The sequence below is a fragment of the Gymnoscopelus microlampas genome (genome assembly GCF_963454915.1).
Source record: "Gymnoscopelus microlampas genome assembly, chromosome: 9".
Classification (NCBI taxonomy): domain Eukaryota; kingdom Metazoa; phylum Chordata; class Actinopteri; order Myctophiformes; family Myctophidae; genus Gymnoscopelus; species Gymnoscopelus microlampas.
In genome coordinates this window covers 10,576,961-10,584,460 of record NC_139946.1, presented here as the reverse complement: position 1 = coordinate 10,584,460, position 7,500 = coordinate 10,576,961, and positions in this window count along the sequence as shown.

Here is a 7,500-nt window from a genome sequence, read left to right as displayed (position 1 = left end):
ATGTGGGTCTGGTATGTGGCTAAACACAAGAGTTTTGTGTGGACTCGTCCAGTCTGAATTATTTCAACACATAGATCAACAGTCTCATCTAAATTCCCCCTTCTCCTTAGTTGCTAGGAGAGTTGCTATGTGTGCCCCCCCCCCCCCCTCCACACACCCCATCATTCTCTCCCCAAGTCTACTCGGTGACCACTGAGGCCAGACAACTACCACCTTCCTGACACCCCCCTATGCGAGAGACTACCCTTCAGCCATCCCCCTTAGAGAGGCCTCCAGCCCCCCCCCCCCCCCCCCCACCATCCACCCTGCACACTATACCACCGCCAACCTTCTTCTCCCATCTCCCCCACCATCCACCATCCCCCCATCCTGAGACCCCCCCCCCCCCCCTTCCCACAGTCAAGTTCCTGCCAAGGTCCTGACAAGCAGACAGACAGACAAACAGAGTGACATCATGGTGGGAGAGGGGAGAGGCAGGGGGCCGCCTGCCTGCCCCAGCACCCACACTTTAACACAATACAGCAGGGCATCTGGCATCTTGGGGGTGGGGGCGGGGGGGGGGGGGAGCTTTCACATCCCCCTCCTTGGAATATGATTATAGTCTGTAAATGGTAATGGTGGCTAAGACATACACTGGTGGCTATAAGACGAGAACTGGTTGTGGTGGGTTGGTGGTGGTGAGTGGGTGGGTGGGTGGGGGGTTCATGCATGGTGAGGCTACACATGGGGATGAAACTGTAGTGCGGCAAATAAAGACAAAGTCAAGTTCAAGCGAGTTGAACACTGCGGCTACACAGCGAGATGTTACACAATTAAGACACTGTGTGCGTGTCAAGTGAAACAGAGCTGAAAAGTAATGAGATGATTCTCACTAAAATACAAGTGAAAGTTAATAAAGTAAAAAAAATAATCTCAGGATCATTATTAGGTTTCTGATCACTAATCTTTCATATCTTGTGTACCTACAAGTGGAACAGTGGACAGTGATGTAGCAAAATTGTTTGTGTGTGTGTGTGTGTGTGTGTGTGTGTGTGTGTGTGTGTGTGTGTGTGTGTGTGTGTGTGTGTGTGTGTGTGCGCGTTGCATGTGTGTGTGCATCAGAGGCAGCTTGTTAAATCACAATCCAAGACTAAACAATGGCCCCAATGTGATAGAAATTAGTGTCATAATATTCTCTGTCCCTCTCTAGCCCCCCCCCCCCCCCCCCCTATGTCTCTGTCTGACGGCTGTCTATTGTATGTATGTGTGTGTGTGCGTGCGCGTGTGCATGCGTGCGTATAAGTGTGTGTCTGTCTGTGTACACACATAAAATAAATGAGCTGTGCTTATGCATTGTATGAGTCCACAGGCCCAGTGTATATATTAGAGCTGTGACTTGACCCTGGCAGGGTGAAGCAGGACTCTGCTTCGTACCGGCCGTGGGAAAAAGGGGAGACCTCTTTTCACAGCTGCTCTGGCCGTTGCATTGAACCAATGGAGGCCTCCTCCACCCCCCGTTTCCCATTCACTCCGCAGCCTGCTGCCTTTTCAGAGGACCCCCCCATCCCTCCCACCCTCTCCTCCTCTCTCCCATCGTCACCCTGCAACAACCCTGCCACCCCCTCCGCCAACCAACGCAGCCACCTCACCATTCAGCCCCGCGGTTTGAGCATTAGGATGCCTGAGGCTTCTGCAGTTTCTCACAAGTAGAGGTGCCACCATTAAACCAACCAAACGAGTTGCCAACTAAATAAATGTGTATACCCACAATAAAATCCTCTGCGTTAATTTATCCATTTGTAACTTTCAGAATGAAACGAACGAATCGAGAATTATACTGTGTAGTATTTATCTGTCTACCTAATAAATAAATGAAGTGAGTCAAGAGAGTGCTGGCCATTATCAAATGTTATTTATGTCTATCTCCTTAACCCACTCCATCTCCTGCAGCCAGCCTTGTAAGACAGGCAGAGCAAACCCTTCCTGAAACCTGCAGGAGCTCTCCTCTCCCAAGCATACATCCATTGACTTCATTTCTGACATTCACTTGTGATACTTTCTTGTATCATTGTGAGTCGGTGCACCTATTTTTTTCTTTTCTTCTATTCTCTCTCTCTCTCTCTCTCTCCCCCTCTCTCTCACTCTCTCACTCTCTCACTCTCCCTCTCCCAGCAATGCTGAGCCCCGCTGCAGCTATACTTTAATTTATGTTAACATACGCCACTGCTCTCCACACAGACCGTACTCGCCCCTCCCGCCCCCACCCCACCATTCAGTGAATTCATTTGAAGAGATTTATATCCTATCAAGCTGTATAATGCAGAGGGTATAATTTAAATCAACTTTTAAGAACAGCCGAGCGACGCATTTTATGCATACAAATCTGGAAAAGCTGGGGAGGGGAGGAATTTCCCCGGCAAACAGCAGGCTGGTTAAAGCAGATTGACAAAACTTTGAGAAGCTGTGGGTGGCGGGTCTCCACGTTAGACATAGCCTATTACTGCAAAGTCTCATCATTCTGCTAAAGACACATAATACAGGCTTCATTTGTTTCTGATGCCCATAATAATCTTAAAGTGTGACCGTACACAGTGGAATCATGGAAGAATCTCACCATCACCATTGCGAAACTCAAAAACCCAAGAACCATTTACAAGTTAGGTATTTAAGTGGGCACTTATCCAAAGCGACTTGTGGAAGTACAAGGTTGGAGTAGGTGTTGTTAATATTTGCAACTACAGGGCAAGTGGTTATGGGAAAAGAGTACTAAAAGGAACAAATATATGGCATGACAGTAATTTATATCATATGGCATGATAGTAAATCCAGTAACCCAGTGGTTCTCAATGTGGGGTCCGGGGACCCCCAGAGGTCCTTGAGGCAGTTCCAATGGGTCCCCAGCTAAATGAGTAAGTCACCATTATTGTAAGTACAAGTAGAGAATGGCTATTTTGATAAAATTTAAAATCTCTACAGTATACCTATAGCCTAGTACATAGAGCGTAATGGAATTCTGGACTGAAATGACCATATTGGACCACATAATGTCTAGCAATAAAATGTTCTTAGATTGGGGTCACAGAGATAAAAGATTGTATCAATTCAGGGTCCATGGCCTAAAGGATATCAAATTGGTGTCCTTGAAAATAAAAGGTTGAAAATCAGTACAGTAACCAACACTCCTAACATCTAAGCTATAGATGAAAAGTAAGTGCAGACGCTGTAACTGGTAAGTACTGGCAGACAGGATAGAGAGGCATGGTAGGATGGAGCATTTCAAGAGAAATCTTAAAGGTCACGCGTAACACAGTACAACTTTCTCCACATATTCTCACTTTTATATTTTCCATTTCACCCAGCAAAATCCTGAGTATTAGTTTAACTCAGGGAGCGTAAAATTGAACCCATAAGTCCATGACATCTTATTGACACTCTTGTTCGGAGTGATTTGCAAAGGTTGAGCGGGGACATATCTCCGTGTTTTGCTCAAGGACACTTGAGCAGGATGCCGATTGAACCTTTGACCGCTCAGTTACACGACAGTGCCTGACCACAGTGTCTGTCTGGCTGCTCGCTGGTGATACAGGAGGCATGTTGCGGAGGTGATGAAAAGAACTCCGTCTCTAGTGGTCAACATGCCGTGATGTGTGGAGCAGTGGCCTGAATTGGATAGGCTGGTGAAAGGTAGTCCTGGAGAAGTGATGTGGAGTTGAGGATGGATTTGGAATTTAACCACTTAAACCCTATATACTTCACTGACCGGGGTCCCTGAGAGGTCTATAACTGATTCCCTCCTTTTTTCTCTCTACACCACATTTCCTCACCAAAGATATCCTATCTACAAGCCTGTAGATCTGCTGTTTCCGCCAAATGTTCACCTATTATGACCATAAGAGGGATGCTATGGTTCCTTTTAGTTAAATAGTAGCTAGGAGATATGGTACTCTCTCTGTATATGTGTGTGTGTGTGTGTGTGTGTGTGTGTGTGTGTGTGTGTGTGTGTGTGTGTGTGTGTGTGTGTGTGTGTGTGTGTGTGTGTGTGCTTGCGTGCGTGCGTGCGTGCGTACGTGCGTGCGCGCGCGTGCGTGCGTGCGTGCGTGAGTGCGTGCGTGCGTGCGTGCGTGCGTGTGCGCACGCGTGTGTGTGTGTGTGTGAGAGAGAGGGAGCGATATAGAGAGGGTCTGTGTAGAATGTTTGCATTTGTGTGAGTGAGAGAGTGAAAAAGAGAAAGACAGATAAAGAGGCCAACGACAGAGAGTGAAAAAGTGGGCGAGTGAGAGTGAGAGAGAGAGGACGATGGATGGGATCTGATGTACTGTAAAAGAGCAAATTACCACTTCACCCTCCCTGGAGTCTTTGCACATACAGTACATGAGAGAGATCAGCCGTGGAACCAACGTGAAACCACAACCGTCTTCTTATACTATACAACTATACAGACACGTACAGTACATGGGCTCAGCACTGGAGCCATTAAACCAAGGCAAACGTACGCTTGTTAAAACCGCTAATTGCCGTTAAAGATACGGCAGGATTTGAGCAGTAAACATCTATCGCATTGACATATCTGCGTCAAATTAGCCCTGCAGTCGGGCCCTCGCTTCTGTAGCCCATAGCCTTGTCCGACCAAAGCATGCTTCCATCGATCTCTACCTGGTTTGTGGATATGATATTGACTAGGCAGATGACACCAGCAGCCCTCACGGTGAGGTTGAGGGAGAAGCAGTGTGGGGTGTGGAGGTGGTCGGATGCAGCGGTGGAGGATAGCCACAGGCTGTGAGATCTCCTCTGATCTTCTCTTGTCGGATTCTCAAACGTAACGTGTTTCTCCGGAGGGTGGGGGCATGCTGATGTAGAACTAGGCCAATGTCACAGAACGCTCGATTTTGCCTGGGGGGAAATGTTAAAAAAAAAAATCTTCTGTTTCTCTCCTATGAAGGACCTCCATTTCTCTCTCTCTCTCTCTCTCTCTCTCTCTCTCTTTCTCTCTCTCTCTCTCCTCTCCTCTCCTCCATCCATCTACTCTGTTCTCTATGGGAGGGTAAACGCGCTTTGCACTAAGCAGCGTTCTTGCCATTGTCACGGTAGCCATTAGGATAGCCAAGGTAATCTTCTTTAGGTGCACTGAGAGGGGAAAAACATATCCAGCATGACTCACCTACTCCTAGTTCCCTTCCATCACCACCACCAATGTCAAACAGCGTTACAAAAGCCCGTCTTCATAGGTCTACCAGGTTCCACCATCTATCTCACTGAACTTTGAAAAGCACACACTTTGGCATTTCCATCATGTTAATTGATGGTGTTAGATCGGAAGCTACATATTTATGACAACTGAGGGAAAGAGTCTCACTAGTTGCTAGTTCGCAAAGATTAATATTTTGTGATGAGAGGTGAGTTATTCAATACTATGCACAGTGTGTGATAAGCACTATATTTCTCCAATAAAACATCACACTGCATTTACAATCATCAAGCGAGAAAGAATGGGGTTATTATACAGCCATAACACTGGTATTCCTTCACAGCATGTGGGATAAAGGAGGGAGCTCCAGAATTTAACGTTAGGAAAAATGAGCACTCAATATGTGTGAGAATTACAGCCAAACTCAAGGAGGAGGTACATCTCTTGACTAACTTTTCAGCACAAAAATGAGAAAAGCTGGAGATAGACAAAGAGAGATGGAACTTGTGAGCGTGTGTGTGTGTGTGTGTGTGTGTGTGTGTGTGTGTGTGTGTGTGTGTGTGTGTGTGTGTGTGTGTGTGTGTGTGTGTGTGTGTGTGTGTGTGTGTGTGTGTGTGTGTGTGTGTGTGTGTGTGTGTGTGTGTGTGTGTGTGTGTGTGCGTGAGTGAGTGTGTGCTTGCCTGCCTGCCTGTGTGTGTGCGTGCGTGTGTGCGTGCGTGGGTGCATATATGCGTGCGTGCGCGAGTGTGCCAACCCCAGGGAGGGAGAGGACCATGACTGGACTGAGAGCAGAGGACAGGAGAAGTGGGGGATTGGGAGGGGAGGTGGGGAGCAGGGAAAAAGAGAGGGAATTAGAGGGGTGAGGGACTCAGCCACCCTGGCAGTCTCTCCACATGAGCACACACCTTGCACGCACACACACACACACACACACACACACACACACACACACACACACACACACACACACACACACACACACACACACACACACACACACACACACACACACACACACACACCCTGCCAAGCCCCCCTCCCCCCAAGCATCCTTAAAGGGATAAAGACCATGGACAAAGGAATTAAAATATAGATTACACAAGCAGCCATCCTGCGTCTTATCTGCCAAAACCGAAGAATCTAACAAATTGGATAAAACATTATGAAGCAAGGGGTGAAGCATGAGTGAGAAAAGCAGGGAAGGAATAGAGAAAGGACATGCACACACACACACACACACACACACACACACACACACACACACACACACGCACGCACGCACGCACGCACGCACGCACGCACGCACACACACACACACACACACACACACACACACACACACACACACACACACACACACACACACACACACACACACACACATTGAAGGAATGAGGAGAGGGCATGAAAACAGTGCTCTATGAGATTTAACAAATATTGACTAAGTGGTGAATAAATACTTTTAAGGATATAACAAACATTTATACATATATATTTTTATATATATTATTTTTATAACATATTATTATTATTATTATCATCATTATCATTATCACTATTATTATTGGTCAAGGTCAAGTCCACCCACTCAAGAGTGAAATTACAGCTCACATTCAGCAAGAAAATGGAAGATTCTCCCCCAGGAGATAATTTATCTCAAGTTCAAGTGTGCAAGTCTAGATGGTTTGCATAGCCTCTTGGCTGCAGGCTACTTTATATTAGCAAAGTCTGTGTGGAACTCTCACCTATGACCTCAGAGCAGTTGAGTCCTTGGTCTGACCCAGCCGATGACCTCGATCCCTCTTAGGGCAGGGGGCAGTGTCTGGCCCTGTGGAGCAGGGTGATCACGCTCCCTCTGGTAGACATGAATGTGTGTGAGCAGGCCTCTGTCTGTGGTTCATATTTGCTCCTGTTAAAATATGAAGCATTCAGTTAAGATGGGTGGTACCTACATGGTTCTACATCTGATAACCATAGTTACATTTGTCCCACTTTATCTGTCTGTCTGTCTGTCTGTCTGTCTCTATCTCTCTCTCCCTCACGCACGCGCACACGCGCGCACACACACACACACACACACACACACACACACACACACACACACACACACACACACACACACACACAGTTGTTGAACATGAACTTTAACCTTTTCAATTAAATAATCTTCCATTTAACTCAGCTGGTTAAAAGTTGTAGGCCTATAACTTCTAATCATCAATGGTTAGTGAATGTATTGGGCGATTGAAAATGTTCATTCTTGAATTCTATTTAGGATATTCTCCATTGCAGGTGCATTATTTTGAGTCTCATTGAAATATTTCAATCAAATTCAC